Source organism: Sciurus carolinensis, chromosome 12, assembly GCF_902686445.1.
Source record: "Sciurus carolinensis chromosome 12, mSciCar1.2, whole genome shotgun sequence".
Lineage (NCBI taxonomy): Eukaryota > Metazoa > Chordata > Mammalia > Rodentia > Sciuridae > Sciurus > Sciurus carolinensis.
In genome coordinates, this window is record NC_062224.1 from 106,537,472 (window position 1) to 106,556,227 (window position 18,756).

At 40.3% G+C, this 18,756-nt stretch overlaps 1 protein-coding gene and 1 pseudogene across 3 annotated transcripts in view; both read right to left on the reverse strand.

Annotated features, from left to right (window-relative positions):
- Ralgps2 (Ral GEF with PH domain and SH3 binding motif 2) overlaps positions 1-15,618 on the reverse strand; it is a 162,660-nt gene extending 147,042 nt beyond the window's left edge. Inside the window, exon 1 of one of the 3 annotated variants that reach the window (XM_047520003.1) lies at positions 15,287-15,618. The gene's annotated coding sequence lies outside the window, so the exon portion shown is untranslated. The remainder of the gene's footprint in view (positions 1-15,286) is intronic. The other 2 variants (XM_047520002.1, XM_047520001.1) reach the window with 2 other exon arrangements.
- On the reverse strand, positions 411-6,850 carry LOC124961447 (28S ribosomal protein S7, mitochondrial-like; annotated as a pseudogene).
- Positions 15,619-18,756: the final 3,138 nt, after the last annotated feature.

Here is an 18,756-nt window from a genome sequence, read left to right on the forward strand (position 1 = left end):
CTCCAGTCAGTTTTAATGAATGGTAGTTCTTATATAATGTGTTACACTAGTTAAGATTAAAGATTTTCTAATAAATAATTTCTGATGCAAAAATTGTTTCCTTTCATAGCATCCAAAGGCCCACTCCGAGGTGAGAGAGACTAGGCCCTGGGTTTCTTGGAAAAAAAATCCCTAAAATTGACATGTTCCCTCTTTACAGAGAGATGGTGCAGGGAGAGCCAGTTCTAGCCCCAAAGAAAGAGGATCAACAGGCAAAAGAATGTCCTGCTTCATCAAGGAACTACATCCTTAATCATAGCTACTTTTCAACAAAAGAGTGGCTCACAAGGGTTTTTGTTTTTGTTTTGTTTTTTTGGTGTGTGTGTCAGAGGCTCTGGGGTCTGCTGGGAACCTTTCCTCTCCCTCTACTATCAATGGTAGTGGGCCAGGGCTAGGTTGGCCTCAGCCATCTTGTGCACGTCATGCTTCCTCTTGATCACGGGGCCCTGGTTGTAGCAGCTCATGTGACAGCTTCTCTGGCATCAACGTCCGCTGGTGCTTATTCTTTCAGCATTCAGTGATCATTCACTCCATGGCTAGGAAGTGGCAAGAGTGGTCAGCTAAGGGCACAGGGACCTGGTAGAAATGGCCACCCTTAAGGGTGGGTACCAGTCCAATTACAGGCTTACAGTTTTTCAGTGCCTGGTGGAAGATGGTATAGGGATTGCGTTCAATGGTAGCCTGTTCCTCTCCAGAAGCGCATGGTACTTCTCAAACTGCTTCCAAAGTCTGGTTCATGAGAGACCTGGCCAGCTCTTTGTTTCCTCCTTTTATCATCATGTTGGTGAATTTGCAAACACAGAGCCTGTTTGATGAGCTGAGTTTTCTTGAGCTCCTGGTTGTATTTCTCCTCTTCGGTGAGCTCAGCCCCAGGCTTGTGGTAATGTTCTTTGTCAATTAGGGGATCCCTGAATTCAGGACCATAGCGGCTACACTTCACCTGAGTCTGCCTGAAAAGTAATAATTCTGGCTCTTGTCCCAGGAGGTAGGAGGATCTCCCCCAAAAGGATCAGGAAACTTTCCTCCCTAGAAGTGGACAGAACAGCATGCCCGGCGCCAAGTCCGACAAACCTTGCCCCAAAGAGCTATCTTTAAAAATCTATGGCAGATGAATTCTACCCTCTACCTTCTGGCTCTCTTAAAGGAAGCAGGAAGGCTTCAATTTAAAACTCTGCTGCTACAAAACTGCTAAGACTAAGTAATAGAAATAGGAGGAAAACAGTCAACATAAACTTAGAAACATTACTTCCTATCAGTGGTATTTCAGCCCTCTTCTGGGGAAGATTACCCAGTACATGCCTGACTAGAGGGCTTTTTAAAAAATTTCTCATCCACTCTTAATTTATATACTTTATTCAACCTCAAGAAGAAAGAAAAGAGAGCAAGAAGTTGAAGGTCAGTGGTTAACAGTGTGTACTATGATTTCACTGCCAATCTCCTCTGCTTCATTTCCCAGGGTAGCACACCCTAGCAAACTGAACTGCATTTTCCTGTCCATTCCAAGTAAGTCCTTCAATCCAAAATGCCAAAAAAACTAATTCCTGTTGCCATACTTTACTTTCCTTCTAAATGAAACACAGTCCTAAGGACCACCCTTGTCCTCACGAAGCCTCCTCTCCTGGAAAACGCTGAAGCTCTTCAATCTTGACATACTTATATATTGTTTTATGTTATTTACTGTGATTTCATATAGATTGCGTTTTCCCACCAAGATGTGAACTTCTGTAACACTGTGAGCACTGCACTCACAGACCAATATTTTAAAATGCTGTTGACTTAAAGAAACCCACGATGTTTAGCTAGATTGTGGAACCAACCTAGATGCCCTTCAACAGATGAATGAATAAAGATGCACAATAGAATATTATTCAGCCATAAAGAAGAATAATACTATGGCATTTATAGATAAATGGATGGAATTGGAGACTATCATGCTAAGTGAAATAAGCCAGTGCCAAAAAACCAAAGGCCAAATATTTTCCCTGATAAGTGGATGATGATACATAATGGGATGGTGGGATGGGTGATGACAGAAGAATGGAGAAACTTTACACAGAGGGAAATGAGAGGGAGGAGGGGGCAGGGGTATGAAAGATGGTGGAATGAGACAGACGTCATTACCCTATGTATGTATGTGTATGATTACATGATTGGTCTGAATCTACATTGTGCACAACCACAGAAACAAAAAGTCGTACCCCATTTGTATACAATGAATCAAAATGCAGTCTGTAAAAATAAAAAAATTAATAAAATGTTTCTCTTTTAAATTTGTTCCTGTCCCAATAGCTTTTAAGAAATAGGATCTATAGCATACAAAACCCACAAAAATACATCAGCAAATTCAAACTGTCAGAGAAAAGCACAAAAGTGGTGTCATTCAAACCTAAAATATACACTAATCACTCCCTACAAATTCCTAAACTGTAATAAAGTTTTCAGCATAGAAGTGTGGCAGAAAGCATACAGAATTATCTCCTGGGACTGGAAGAGGCCTAACAACTTACCCCAGTAACCCCAAAGATCTACAGCAACCACAGATACAAGAAAGGCTGGGTTGTGATTACAATTGACCTTCAAGACCCTGAAGAGAAAGAGAGAATTCACCCAGCCACGATTACTGACACTATGTCACTACAGTGATCCTATAGAGAAGGTTCTACCCATGTTCATTTCACAAAAAAAAAAGGAAGCTAAGGCTGGGATGTAGCTCAGTGGTGATGCACTTGCCTAGCACACACAAGGCTCTGGTGCAATGCCCACCACCTCAAAAAAAAAACAAAGTAGCTAAAAGTTACAGAAATTAACAAACTCACACAGATTCAGACTTTCATCAAAAAAATAAAACTATGTTGCAAATTTTTTTTAATTTAATAGTAAATTATTTGATTCTAAGAATACTCAGATGCTTATTATAAATTTAAGGCAACTTGAAATCAAAATTTAGTTTTGATATTCATTTTTTTCAAAGCAATTTTAAGACAGACTTTAATATAGTGTATATTTATATACATTGGAAATAACTTAGTTTTTGGACTAGACTCAACCAATATCTACAGTCACAGTAATGTTTAACAAGCACATCTGAGTCTATCATTCCTTATTCAAAGGCCACTAATATCATTTAACTTTATGACTTTTGATTAACCATTTCAATAAAAAGACAAAAATAAGATTTACATTAAAGTAAGATGAATTAAATATGAAAAACATTTAAGCCATAAGGAGGCAGATATTTAAATGTATCTGACATAGTAAAAAGTCCACAACTGACACTAGTAACAGAAAAACAGAAGAAAGTGATGTCACTAAAGAAAATGTATGACACAGTAAAACGTATCTCACCAAGTCTAAGAAAAACATTTTCTCACCTTTTAACATCTCGGAAATCAGGATGCCTCTTAAAATCAATAGTGTCATGTATTCTCAGATGTACGTAACAGTGTGTTCTCCAGCTGAAGTTATCTTAGAGTTAATACAATATAGTTAGGCGATTAAAAAAAAATAGGGGATATTACCTAAAACAAGAAACAAAGAGCTAATATTTTTAGTACATGAAGAGTTCCTGCACGTTCATGTGAATTAGCAGGGTGCTCCACCTGCACTGGTGGTTTCGTTTCTTAAGTTGGGAGCTAACCATATCATTCTTTTTATACTATTTTGTATATATATTTCATTTTCAGACTGGCAAAAAGAAAATGAGTAAAGGATGTGAAGAAAGAAGTGAAGAAAGCACTAAAGTCAAATGTGAAAATATCAATTTTACTGGAAATGTTTAAAGATCCAAATTACTACCATGATCAAGATGGATTTATACCAGGGATGCAACATACACAAGTCAATAAAAGTAACACATCACATCAACAGAATGCAGAATAAAAAATATATAAATAGCTCAAAAGATGGAGAAAAAGCATTTGATAAAATTCAACATACCTAAAACAAAGTAGGTGTAGGAGGGTTATACTGCACAATAATAAAGGCTTTTGTGACAAACCCACAGCCAAGATCATACTGAATGGGGGAAAGCTGAGTAATATCTGGATCAAGGCAAGGTGTTCACTCACACAGCTCTTATTCATATAGTACTAATTTTAGTCAGAGCAGTTAGGCAAGGGAAAGAAATAAAAGGCATACAAATAGGAATGGAGGAAGTCAAGTCATTCCATATATGGGCAGATGATAACAACACTACAGGTAGAAAAACTGGGGCTGGGGATATAGTTCAATGGTAGTGTGTGCTTAGCAACTACCGGCCCTGGGTTCAATCCCCAAGACCACATCAAAACAAAACAAAACAAAACAAAACAAAACAAAAGCGTAAAGGCCCCACCCACGATGATTAGAAATGATAAACAAATTCAGTGATACTGAAAGAATGAATCAACATAAAAATCAGCAGAAGGGTGAATACAATCAAAGCACTTTATATATATATATGCATGAAATTGTCACAATGAATCCCATTCTGTACAATATGCACTAATAATTATAACAGAAAAATAAAAATAAAAATTTGAAAAAAATCAGCATTGTTATACATCAGTAACAAGACTGCTGAGAAAGAAACCATGAAAGCAATCTCATTCAAAATAGCTACCAAAAAAATTAAATAAAATATGTAGAAATAAATTTAACCAAGGAAGTCAAAGACCTATATAATGAAAATCACAAAACACTGATGAAGGAAAAAAGGTGATACCAAAAAAATGAAAAGACTTCCCATGTTCATAGATTAGACAAACAGTATGAGTACCACCCAAAGTGATTTTCAGTTGCAATCCTTATCAAGATACCAATGATAATCTTCACAGAACTGGAAAAAAACATCCTAAAATTCACATGGAAGCACCGAAGACCCTGAACAGCCAAAGCAATCTTGAGCAAAAGAATGAAGCTAGAGCTATGGCAATACCTGGTTTGAGACATACAACAGACCCACAGAAACCAAAGTAGCATGACACTGGCATAAATGCAGACACAAACCAAGGGAACAGAATAGAGATCCCAGAAAAAAACCTCACACATCTACAGTCAACTGACTCTAGAGGGAGGTAACAAAAACATACGCTGGAGAAAGGCAAGCCTCTTCAATAAATGGCTGGAAAAACAGGACACCCACATGTACAAACTGAAACCTCCATCTCTCACCCTGGACAAAAATCAACTCAAAACAAATCGGACACCTAAATGTAAGCCATCAAACTCTGAAATTACTAGAGGAAAAAAAAGGGGAAATACTTCACAACGAAGTCCAGGCAATGATTTTCTGGACATGACCCCAAAAGTACAGGAAACAAAGGCGAAATAGACAAACAGCATTATATCAAACCAAAAAGCTTCTGCAAAGGAAATGATCAACAAGGTGAAGAGACGACCTACAGAATGAGAAAAAATATGTGCCAATTATTCATCTGACAAAGGATTAACATCTAGAATACATAAGAAACTCAAAAAACTAAACCAAAAACCACGTAATCCAATTTAAATATGGGCAACTGATAAGAACAGGCACTTCTCAAAATAAGAAATACTAATAGCCAACAAACATATTTTAAAATGTTCATTATTACTAGTCATCAGGGAAATGAAAATCAAAACTACGTGAGATACCAACTCATTCCAGTTAGAAGTGCTATTATCAAAACAAAAGTAACAAATGCTTTGCCAGTAAATAGATGGAAATGGAGAACATCATGCTAAGTGAAATAAGTCAGACTCAGAAATTCAAGATCAAATATTGTTTCTCATATGTAAAAGTTGGAGGGAAATAAAGGAGAAAAAGGGATGGGGGGTGGGGGACCCAATATCCTAAAGATACAGGGAAGACCAGTGGAGTAGAAGATGGAGAGGGAAGGAACAGGAAAGAGAAGGAAATGTGGAATGAATTTCACAAAAGCAAGCTATATGCAAAAATAAATACACCACAGAGAACTCCACCTTTATGTATGTGTAGAAAGCACCAATCAAAAATACACAAATAAAGAAAAGGGAGATAAGCAGAGGAAGGAAAATAGGGGAAGGAGGAGGGGAAGGAAAAGCAGAACAGGACTGAAGTGCACCAAATTCCACTCACTGTATGTATGACTTTGTCAAAATGAACCCAACTACTATATAAAACTATAATGTGCTACTAAAAAACAACAAATGCTGGGGGGAAAAGGAATTTTCACATTGCTGGTAGGAATGTGAATTAGTACATTAAAGAGAATAGTATTGAGGTCCTTCAAAAAAACTAAAAATAGATCTATCATATGATCTAGCTCTCCCACTTCTAGATACACATCCAAAGGAAATTAAACCAACATGACAGAGATACCTGCACACTCATGCTTACTGGGGCACTGCTCACAACGGCTAATATATGGAATCAACCAAGGTGCCCACCAGTGGACAAATAGATGAAGAAAATGTAATATACAGCTCCAGTAAAATGGATGGAACTGAAGACATTATGTTCAAGTGAAACAAGTCAGACAGAAAATCAAGGACTGAATGGTTCTCTCAAGTTTTAAAAAAGGGTGCATTTTGTTTTGATGTGTTTCACTTTTTACTGCAATATACACACAGTAATGTGCATCTAGCTGAGGTACACCATCTAATGACTTTGTGTCTGGGTTTTCTGGCTCAACATTTTGTCTGTGACATTCATCTGTGTGTAGTATATAGGTGCAGCTTGGTTTTTTGTTACTATATAATGTTTCACTGTAAAACAATACCACAAATTAGTTATCTGTTTTTTTGTTGATGGACATTTGAATTGTTACCAGTTAGTAGTAGTAATGAAGTTGTTATGGGCAGTTTTACACATGTCTGGCTTTTTGGGTTTTCCACACGTATTTTTATTGCCTCAATTTTAGATGTTTTTATTAATAAAAAGAATCAAGCAATCAGAAGAAAATACCTTAAAAAAACCTTTTTGCTATCCCAATCACATAGGTAATTACTAACATTTGTACTGTAACACTTATATTTTACAAAATGAAGATCTTTGTTGGAGAGTTGACCTCCATACCTGTGGCTTCCACATCTATCAACCAAGGACTGAAAAACTGGGTGGGGGAGACAATTCCAGAAAGTTCCAGATGGTAAAATCTGAATGTGCTGCTCGCACAGCACTAGGCTCCATCTATGAGTCCACACTGTGCTGGCACATCCTGGCTGCCCTCTCCTTCAGTTCAGACCCTCAGCCTAGTACTGCTCCTTCTCAGTCTTGTTTTTGTACTATGAAATTAGGCCTATCACAGTTGTGTAAAGAATGTGTACACTTTTCTTATTATTCCCTAAACAGTATACAGTATAACTATTTACGTAGGGTTTACATTGTATTAGGTATTGTAAACAATCTAGAGATGATTTAAAACATAGAGGTGGATGCATAGGTTATAATGCAAAGACCATTTTATATATGGGAACTGACAGGAGGCTACATCATTTGTGTGGATAAGAAATCTGTAATAAAATCCTCAAATTCAGTATCTGTGGGGAGGGGAGGTAGGTGGAGGGTCCTAAAACCAAGACAACTAACTGTACATGCTGTTTTAGTTACTGTCTCTCTCCTCTCCCCATCTTAGTTCAATAAGATACCAAACATTTACATTTTGGGTGCAACATTTTTCTACCCTTACAAGATCACAGGGGTTTGTTGGGAGGTTTTTTTGCCTAAAAAAGGGGAAAAAAAATTGGACTATTTCATATAGTCCTCTGCATTTTATTTTTCTGAAGTAAATACGGTGGCAATATTGCCACAAATTCCCATTTTCTTTCTTAAATTTTTGATATTTAATTCACATATATCATAAAATTTGCCCACTTAAAGTGCACAACTCAATGGTTTACAATATATTCATGGACATGTACAACTATCATCAGTTTATTTTAGAACATTTTTACCATCTCAAAAAGAAATCCTCTACCCTTTAGCCATTATCTTCCCCAACATACACTGTGCTTCAGTCCTAAATTACTACTGATCTGCCTTCTATCTCTACAGATTTCCCTATTCATCCCTATTCTGTCAGATTCATATAACATGCAGTATTTTGTGATTAGCTTCTTACATCTAGCATAAGGTTTCTTTCTTGGTACTAAGGATTGAATCCAGGGGCGTTTAACCACTGCACCACATCCCCAGTCCTTTTTTATATTACATTTAAAGACAGGGTCTTGCTGAGTTGCTGAGGCTGGCCTTGAATTCTCAATCCTCCTGCCACAGCCTTCTGAACAGCTGGGATGAAGGCATGCGCCGCCATGCCTGGCTAGCATGTTTTCAAGATTCATCCATGTCACAGCATATATCAGTACGTTATTCTTTTTTATGGCTGAATGATATTTCATTGAATGGGTACATTACATTTTGTTTGTCCATTTATCCATTGATGGACATTTGGGTTGTTTCCACCTTTTGCCTACTAGGAATAATGTTGCTATTATAGACAGTCAAGTGCAAGTTTTTGTGGAGACATGATTTCATGTCTGTTGTGTATGTACATACAAGAGGAACTCTGAGTTATATGCAACTCCACGTTTAATCATTTTAAGAAGGATTAGACCATATTCCAAAGGAGGTGCACCATTTAAAGTTCCCACTAGTGTATGAGGGTTCCAATTTCTCAACATCCTTATTACCTTACTTTACTTGAGTCATTCTAGTAGTATAAAACATCTCATAATGTCAGGCAAATTTTCACGTGTATATTGGCTGGAGAAACGTCTATTCAGATTCTTTGCCTGCTTTTAAATTGGATTATATTTTTATTGCTGAGTTTGAAGAGTTTTTATATATTCTGAAAATAAAGTTCTTACCACAGATAAATGAGAAAGATTTTCCCCCATTCTGTGGCCTATCTTTTCACTTTTTTTCCTTCCCAGCATTGGGGATTGAAGCTGGGGACAACCTATCATTAATAACACTTTTCATATTGAGATGGGATCTGGCTATACCTAGGCTAGCCTTGAACTAGCAATCCTCCTGCTTCAGCCTTCCAAGTCACTGGGATCACAGGCATGCGCCACTATGTCCAGTTGTCATTTTGCTTTCTTGATGGCATCCTTTGAAGCACAAAAGGTTTTAGCTTTGATGATGTTCAATTTATCTTTTTGTTGTTATTCCTGCTGCTAAGTGTCACTTGGTATCAGATCCAAGAGTCCTTGGCCTATCTCAAGGTCATGAAGATATGCCCATTTTCTCCTAATACACATGCATTTTAATGCACGTATATATTAGTTTCTATTGGTCCTGTGCCAAAAGTAAAACTACTGGAGCATAGCACATATACACAGAACTTTAGCTGATGCTTCCAAAGAATCTTCTGACCATTCTATCAATTTTCAAACCCACCAGCAACATGTGGGATGTTCCAACTACTCTACGTTTTTGTCAACGTTTTGTATTTCAGAGGTGTATATAATAGTATCACATTCAAACTCTGTCATATATTATTCTCTCCTCAAACCTCTATTACATACTCCCATTCTTCCTTACTCTGAGCTGATGATCTTGGTTCCCATACACTACAATAAACAGAAACACTCACATGAGAACTTCCTCAAGCTATCACCACCATGTCTCTGCCTGTATATTCTGTTTTCTCTCCCACTTCTATGGTAACTCTCCTTACTCCTAGAAAAGCAAAGGCACAGATGGAGAATCAACAAATTACACCCTACACTGCCTGTGGATGCTTTCATTCCACAATGGCAATTGAATGTTAAGAAACAGAGACTTCTGCCCACAATGCCTACACTTACCATCTAGCCTTTTAAAGAAAATTCTTTGCCAAGGTCCACTAAGTTTCATGCACAAGAAATGAAGATTACTACAAGACATAAAATATCAGACATATCAGATATACCAGTGATAGTGAAAAGATCTTGAAGCCAGGTCACATATAAAGGATGAAGACTTTGGTATTAAGACTTTTCAATAACCACTTGAAGCTAGAAACTATAGAGCAAACCCTATTTTAAGGAAAAATTATTTTCACCTTGGAATTTCTTATCTAGTCCAAATATCAACAAAGCATCAGGGTAGAAGAAAAGTATTTGCAGCAACAGAAACACTTCAAAAAGGCCACCTTACCACACACTCTTTTCTTTATTTAAAGTTACCAAAAGATACAACTCACCAAAACAAAGGAGTAAACTGAAAAAGAGGACAACATAGATCCAGAAAGCATGGATTCCAACAAAAGAAAAAGTCATCTCAGAAGCATGATGAAATCACAAGCTAAAGCTATACAGCCTGCACTGAGAGCAACAGGGCAGATCAGAGCAAGAACATAGAGAGCTCAAGAAGTATTTTCCCAATTAAAACAAAAAAAAACAAAACTTGAATGATCAATTACCTGATGTGTTTGAAGATACTGGGACAGTGTGTACAGAAAAATTAAAGACAAACTAGGAAACTAAGGGGAAAAAAAGAATTTTAACAACAAGAAATGCAATCATGGTATACTGCAAGGTTGAACTATAAACATATTTACAAAGTCTTAAGAATATAAACAATGAATTTTCATTTAACCAAAAGCATAATTATATTAGGAACATAAAGGGAGAAAAGTTCAAGATGGTTAAGAATCCTAAAGCACAGACTCATCTTCCATAGTATGAGAATATCAAAAATTAAAAAACAAAACAGTAGAACCATGTATTCAAGGCTGAAAATAAATAAAAAAGAAATTCTAAGAAAAGAAAGTAAATATCAGAAGAAATAGTAAATGTATTGAAAATGGTTGCTCTGAGAGTAGGACCTGGGAGGAAAAGTTAAAGAGGAAGCAGAGGACTAGGGTTTTCATTGTAAGTCTTGTGAGTAGGACTTTCTTTTTAACTATACAACTGTATTTATTACTTAAAGTATTAATTTAAAAAAAAAAAAGTGGTTTTTCTATCACTTATTACTAATGACTTTCAGTCATTCCCCGAGTGTCTGAGCACTGGTTCAATGTGTCAGGTACTTTTCTAGGTGCTGGGAAGACAGCAGTGAACAAAACTAAGTCCTCATCCTCAGAAAGCTTACATGCAGAGAGGTAGGTACACAATGGTAGCTCAGATAACGCAATACCAACGTACAGGCACAGAGTGTGATGGGGAAGCTATTTAGTAAGGTTTTCAGGAAAGGTCTTTCAAGAACAAAAGTAGAGCAAACTATGAAACAAAACTCTGTTCTGAGGGAAAAATGTTCATAAGTAAAATAACAATAGGGTATCTACTAAATTCAAGGTAAAGGCTTCATGTCAAGGCTCTCTCAGTTCAAAGCAATGTGTCACTCAAACGTCAGTACCAGAAGTTTTCTGCTGTGGCACATGTAAGTTGTCTAGTTTCCTCAAACTAACTCCTACATCACAAAAATACAGACGTGTATCCATCTGAATCAATCCATAGCCTTCTGATAAATCTAATTAGCCATACATTTTAAATGCCAGTGTCATATTCCTATTAGGAAGTTAAAAGTTTTCCTAAATCAAAAGCTGAGGACATTAATCAAGAAATATTCCATCACAAAGCGGGTACAGTGGAGCACTCCTGCACCCCCAGCCTTCAGAAGGCACAAGCAGGAGGCTCTAGAGTACTAAGCCAATCTCAGTAACCTAGGGAGACCCTGCCTCAAAAAGGCTGGGGTAGGTGAGTGGTAAACTCCCCTGGGTTCAATTCCCAGTACAAAAAAAAAGGGGGGTGGGACAGGGAGGGAGAGAAAAAGAAATACCCCATTATAAAGCATAAAAAAAAAAAGGAAAGATTAATTCTAAGATACTAAAATCTGTTATACCTAGCCTTCATTCACTTCCTAAAGAGAAACCAATGGGAATGGAAAGCACATTTAGAGAAATGATTTATAGGGTAATGCACTAATTTTTCTTTCCAAAGACCTCACTCAAGCTAAGGAAGTTTTAAGCCATCTAATTATATTCTCACTGAAAAACAAATAACTTTAAAGAAGTAACATTTTTATTTCAAATACACAAAAACCTCATAGTCAAAAAAAATCAGGTTCATTCTAACATCTTATTCTCAAAAACATGTACCACTAAAGATAAACTCGAACAACCTCTTTTTATTTTACATCTCCTTGAGAGAAAATGAACAGGCTTTATATTGTTATTGTTGTTTTCCCAATATTGGGACTGAACCCAGGGGTGCTTTACCACTGAGCTACAGCCCCAGTTCTTTTAATTTTTTGAGACAGGGTCTCACTAAGTTGCCCAGGCTGACTCAAACTTGTGATATTCCTGCCTCAGCCTCCTGAGTCGCTGGGATTACAGATGAGTGCCACTGTGCCCAGCTGAAATAAATAGGTTTAAATTAAACCTACAAAAAGAAATGAACTTGACTAATTAAATTTCAATTAACAGTTGGACTTAAGGTTTAAAAGTCTCTTAGAACATTCTGGAAATGCAGACCAACAGTGTAGTAAAATGCTGAATTGTAGCATCAGGTGTTGATGTTCTCCCCACCAAACTCCCCACTTCTGAGGGGATCATCACATTCTAGTAAAAGCTACAATTCCAGTTTGGGTTCACTGCTTGCTTGCTGGTGGCTTGCTTACATTTCCAAACTTTAGTGTCCTGACCTAAATCAACAAGATATTAATACCTACCAAGGATCAATGTTAATTACTAACACTGCGGATAAGGGAGTAACAAAATATGTAGGTATAAATAATATATAAAAAGAGCTTTCAAATCTGTAATGTCTGTCATATTTTCACCACTATGAAAACCAAACACTTCTAGTAAAAATTTTCTTAATTTTGCCAATGAGGGTTACATGATTCGGTGGAGGAACAATAGGGCACCGGTTCACTAGGAATAAAAGGTGACCTTTTTTTAAAACAAACTATGAAAAAAATTATACACCCTTGTAAACCAGTAAATGCCGAGAGTATTTTCAGCAAACATTTAATTATATAAACCAAAAGAATACTATTGTTTAACCACACAGTAAACCATGCATCTGACTTGAGTTGGAATGTTTATCCTTGATACACTTGGAAACCAGACACCTGATGTGTATAAACATAAGCAGTTTTTAAAACAGTTGTCCTAATGCTTTTGTTCACAAAGTAATAACTCCCTCCAAGAAGAAAAACACAAATACCTTAATCAAAAAGGCATCAGAGTAGTTTTTAACTTCTGAAACTTTTAACCTAACAGATTTGCCCACTTACCATTTAGACTCCTTCAGGGCACAGACCTCTTTTTCCCTGCTGTATCCCCAACATCTGGGGGAATAACTGGCACCAAGTAGGTACCATATGAACTACACCCCAGAGGACTGTTTCAAGTTGCCACATAATTAATTTCATCTATATATCATTCACTACACACTACTGTCTCAACTGTAATCACATAACTCAAAAAGATGTACTAGGTATTTAAATACAAATATTACAAGTGCATCAAATTTATTTTTTACAGTCATTTTTTCATATTTTCTGAGAATTTTAGAATATTCTTTTATTTTTTTATTTTTTATTTTTTTTTAGTTGTTGATGGACCTGTATTTTATGTATTTATTTGTATGTGATGCTGAGAATTGAACCCAAAGCCTCACACATGCTAGGCAAGTGCTCTACCACTGAGCTACAACTCCAGCCCAGAATATTCCTTATGATATTACAAATAAAAGTCAGAAAGGCATATGGCAATCTAGATATGTGAGCATCACCTTTAAATTTGTTGCAATCTGAAAAAATTAAGCAAAGTTAGCAATATTTCCAGAGTTCCATCCAGAGAATTTTGAAGTCAAAATCCTTAATTCAATGAAAGGTGGAATATAATGGGAAAAAGAAAGGTCTTAACATTTCAAATTAAACTTATAAGAATTACATTTAAAATTATTTATTCAAAATGGCATCTAAGGAAAGCCCTTACATTTGCTCCAGCTAGGGCATTTTCCAAATATTGGACGCCACATGATAAACTTCGTGTCTACAAATCTTAGAAGTTATTTTTAATTAAAATAATAATTTGGATATAAGTTCCTTCAAAATTCTAATGATATTCATCAGTAACACTAATATTTGATTCTACTGTGCGTACAGGCACATTATCTGGGTGGAACACGTTTATGGCTTGAGGATATGTACTGTGTCACGCTGCAACACCCTGCAAGCACGGATTTAAAACTTTCCCAAAATCCTCACGGTCATCTTCAAAGAGACTTGAACACGAGTCGATCTGATGGTAAATATTAACAAAGCACCACAGTCAACTCATAAACACTGGCACGAAAACAAAGCTCTCTATAGCAACTACCGTGTTGGGGTGGGGGGGATCCAGGCGCATATAAGATAAAGCTGGATGACTCGCTGCGGGTTTCCACTCGGGGTCACCGACACTGAGCAGCAGCAGCGTTTCCAGCGCTTCCTCAACAGAAGTGCGGTGCTTGCACCGCCCCTCCTCCACGCTCCGGTCGGTGCCCTCTCTTCCTCCGCCCTCGCCCCTCCCAGCTCAAACAAATTAACATTTGCACGGAGGTACCTCCTATCAGCTCGCAGCTTCTTCCCAAACACGCCCACGCACCCTGAAACCGGCCTGCGTCTGCACAACACTCCGCCACAGGAAAAGGGCTCCGGGGGGCGGGCGGGGGCCCGGGCTCCGCACAGGTTGCGGCTGTTTCCCGACCCCGGCTCCCCGCCGGTGGCTCGGGTTTCCCCCAGCTCACCTCCGAGGCACGGTGTTTATGAGCCTCCCTAATCCGACACTGCAATGGAATTCCGGATATTTGCAGACAGCTATCGCGGCTTTGCAAGTGTTTGATCAGATACGTGCGGAATCCCCCCTCCTTCCCCGCGCGCCCGGCCCCCGCCGCGCCGCCAGCCGACCCGGGGCCACGTCCGCCGCCCGCACGACGCGGCGCCTTGGCCGCCGGGGCCGCCCCGCAACAGGTCACCCGGCCCTGGCCGCGGGCTCGCGGGCGGCCGCTCGGCGGTCAGGCGCGGGGTGCAGCGCCGGGGCAGGGGAGGGGGTGTGGCCGGCGCGGCGGGCACCGCCGGGCGGCCCGGGCTCACCTGAGGGCAGGCTGGGGCGCCGCCGCACAGCGCGGAGGCGGCCGGGGCCTCCGCCGCCCGGGGGGCAGCGGGGCGGGTTCCCGGGGTCCCCGCGCCCGCGCCCCAGGCCCCCTCCGCCTGCCCCGGAGCGGCCGCGGCCGACTCCGCAGCCGCCTCCCGCGCCGGGGGCGAGCCGCACGCCGCAGCGCCGGAGCCGCCGCCATTCCCCGCGCCGCCCGGGGGGCGTAGCGCACCCACCTTCCCTCCTCCGCTTCGCCACGGGCCGCAGCGCCGACCTGTGCAGCCGCGGCCGTCGCCTCGGAGGATGGAGAGGCGACGCCGGCGTCACGCCTCGCCACTGCCGCAGCCGCCGAGGGTAGCGCCGGCCGACCCGGGCGGTCGGCGTCTCTCATTCAGCGCCCGCCGCTGGTGCTCGGGGGAGGGGAGTGCGCGGGATCCACCCCGTTCGCGCCGGGGAGGGGGAGGAGAGCGGCCCTGGCGGGGGCGCGCGCCGGGCGGGCGGGGCGGAGCCGCGGGCGCGCGCGCACCAAACGAGCGCGCTCGCGCGGGTCCCGAGCGCCGCGGCCGGCGGGGTCTTCGCGCGCCTCCCGCCTGCGGCTCTTGGGCTCTGCGGAGCCCAACTGCCGCCGGACACCGGTGTCCGCGGCGCGCGCCGCCCTGCGCAGCATCGCCGCCGCGCGCCTGTGCGGGGAGGGGCTCGCGCCGGCGAGCGCGACAGCGCGGGGCTGAGAGGACGCACAGGTGGGGCCCCGCGACCGCGGGGACACCCGGTCCGCGCGCGGCCCTCGGCGGAGCCTGCGGTGGCGCTGGGCCTGGGCGCCGGCACCTTCCCTGTAAGACCCGAGAACAAAGTCTGGCCCCGGGACTGGGGCGAACGCTCGACCCCCTGATCAAAGACCCTGACACGCCCGCGGCGCTGTGAGAGGTCGCGGCGGACGCGAAGGGGGCTCCAAACGGAGAGTCGCCCCTCTGCCGCGGGACCGTGCGCGACGGCGGTCGGTACTCTGCGCGTTTCACCGGGAGGTGCGCGGAGTGGGCCTTTGCAGGTGTTATGCGGGGTGTTCTTACCCTGGGCTTAATGACCAGTGTCAGACTGGGCACCCCCAGACTCTGGTTGAGGAATCCCAGGCGAACGGTGACTTCACGTCCTTGCACGCACATAATTCTAAAATATTAAACCTTTCCCCTGAATGAAGAAAAGGAATGGAATCGGTATACACGGCAGAAGGGTGTTGTTTCACAGGGCGCGCCTTCCATGGGTGGCCTACTTACAATTAGCACCATTGGATGCAGTGTGACTTTCAGTGGAAGGTTGTCAGTGAGCCACCCGGCTCACTGCTGACCTTAGCGCTTGTGCAAAGGAATTTGATGTTCTGCGGCCCTTTCTTCTAGGCAGCGTGCAGTAGAATGTGGAAGGAATACTGTGTAGCAGCACTGAGGATAAAACATGAAAGGACCAGAATTGTCCCTGCTTGGTTTCTTTCCTCCCTTTAATAACTTCTAAACAGAACTGATTACTCTCGTTGAAGAATGCTAATCCACCTCTCCTTTGGCTACCTTCTGTCCTAGTCTCTTACTCTAGTTGACGAAGCTAGAATACCTTTAAGCCACCTTCTCTCAAATAGGGTTACTTCTTTAAGGAACAACCACCTAAAGGTGAATTAGAAACAAAAACAAAACAAGAATAAGAAAGTTCATAGTGTATCATATTTGTTCCATTTTGCTTTAAAAAAAAAAAGTCTCGATAAAAATTACGATAAAAATCACTGAGAGAAGTAGAGAAAACAAATGGTCCCAAAAAATTTCAGGGGAGGGGCAGACATTGGTTAAAAAGGGTGGAAATGCTTTATGAATACAGGAAGTTTCTCCATACATTTTAATTGCTTCAAGTCCCAAAGAAACAACAGGCAAACTGAATTAGCACTTGGAGGAAAAGCCCCTTCCAGCTATTGACCTGGGTAAATGTTTAGTTAGTCATTTTTCAGACTTAGTAAGAGATTAAGGAAAAGGTGGTTGGCTGTGTGCCAACAATAATACATACAACAATTTTATATATACATATGTATGCCATTATCACAAATAATTAACTGTTCTCAAGAAATAAGAAAACTTAAGAACAGGGAATTCTATTTTGTATAACTGTCTTACAATTACTTTAAACTTGAATTAGGGTTTCATAAAAACAAATGAGCCTGTGTTCCTACATCTGCCAATAATTTTCACAGTTTACTGTAAAAGCAGTGAATTTTTCATTTGGACTTTGATGAGAAAAAGCCATCTGACTCATGAGGTAGGCCATGGATATACTAAATTCTCATGCCTACAAAATTTCTGAGTTCAAAATAAGTACCCATAATCTGTTTCTTATGTCGATGACCTATAAAATCATACTTTTATTAAATTTGAGTTGTCTTAAGTATTTGTATATAAAAATACAGAAAAGTTCATTCCGAATGTCTTATTGTTTGGTTGGTTGGGTGGTATTTTTTGTTTGGTTTTGGATTTTTTTTTTGTTGTTGTTATGTCTTGGGAATCATTTTACAAAGTCAGTGACCCTTCCCATCCATTGATATGTAAGTGAAGCAATGACATTTTACACCAGCACCAAACTCTATGTATCAGAGCTGCTTTATGGATTCTATTTGCTTTTGCCAAAAGAAAAGAAATACGCAAAGTCTTAGTATTACAAAAAGTACTAATGTATAAAATAGAAATCAATAAGAATTCAGTATGCTTAAAAGTCATTTCAGAGGAATCACCATTATGTAATGTCTTATTACTAGCCATCAAAATTATTTCCAAGGTCTAAGCCAAGGAACTAATGTAGATACAGAACAAGCAGTTCAAAGATAAGAGACCACCACTGCAAAAAACAAATCAACAAAAAACTCATTATAGCTATCAAACTGGCATTGTAAGAAAGATTATTTCCATAAGATCTAATTCTATTACAACAAACAATTTCAGTAGTAACATTTGCCTCTGTTATTTCTTGAACCTTCAATCTTTTTTTCATATATATATATATATATATATATATATATATATATGGTAGCTAGATAGTTTAAAGATATTTGTTGATGGTGTTTTCAATGTTCTGATTTAAAACATAGGCAAAGCAGCATACCCCAAATTTTCACTTAGGCATCCTTTAGGGGAAAGATGCATAAGAACGAACACAAACATACAAGGAGAGTCTATCATGATTCCCAATCATGAGAGACTGCCACAGGTATTAAGATACCAAACACGAAGATGATCAACAGTCCATTCAAATATGAGCACCATTTTAATTTTACAATTTACAGTTGGGTTTACAATAAAGCTGCTTCTCACAGGGGCAACTCCATGCAGGGTGTGGATCAGCAGGGAATTATTTACTTAATAGTGATTAATGTTTCCCTGAAACCACTGGTGAGAAAGCCAGTTAGTGTATAAATAAGTGTTTGCCCAGACTCATTATTTTCATCATTAACTTTAAAGACAGTTTTAGAGCCGATGCAGTAGTGCACACCTGTAATCCCACCACTTAGGAGGCTGAGGCAGGATGATCACAAGTTCAAGGCCAGTCTGGGCAACTTAGATCCTATCTCAAAATAAAAAGGGCTGGGGATAGAGCTCATTGATAGAGCCCCTCTGGGTTCTACCCCCAGTACCGCAAAAAATAAAAATAAAAAATGTTTCCGCAATGTTTTGTTTATCTGACA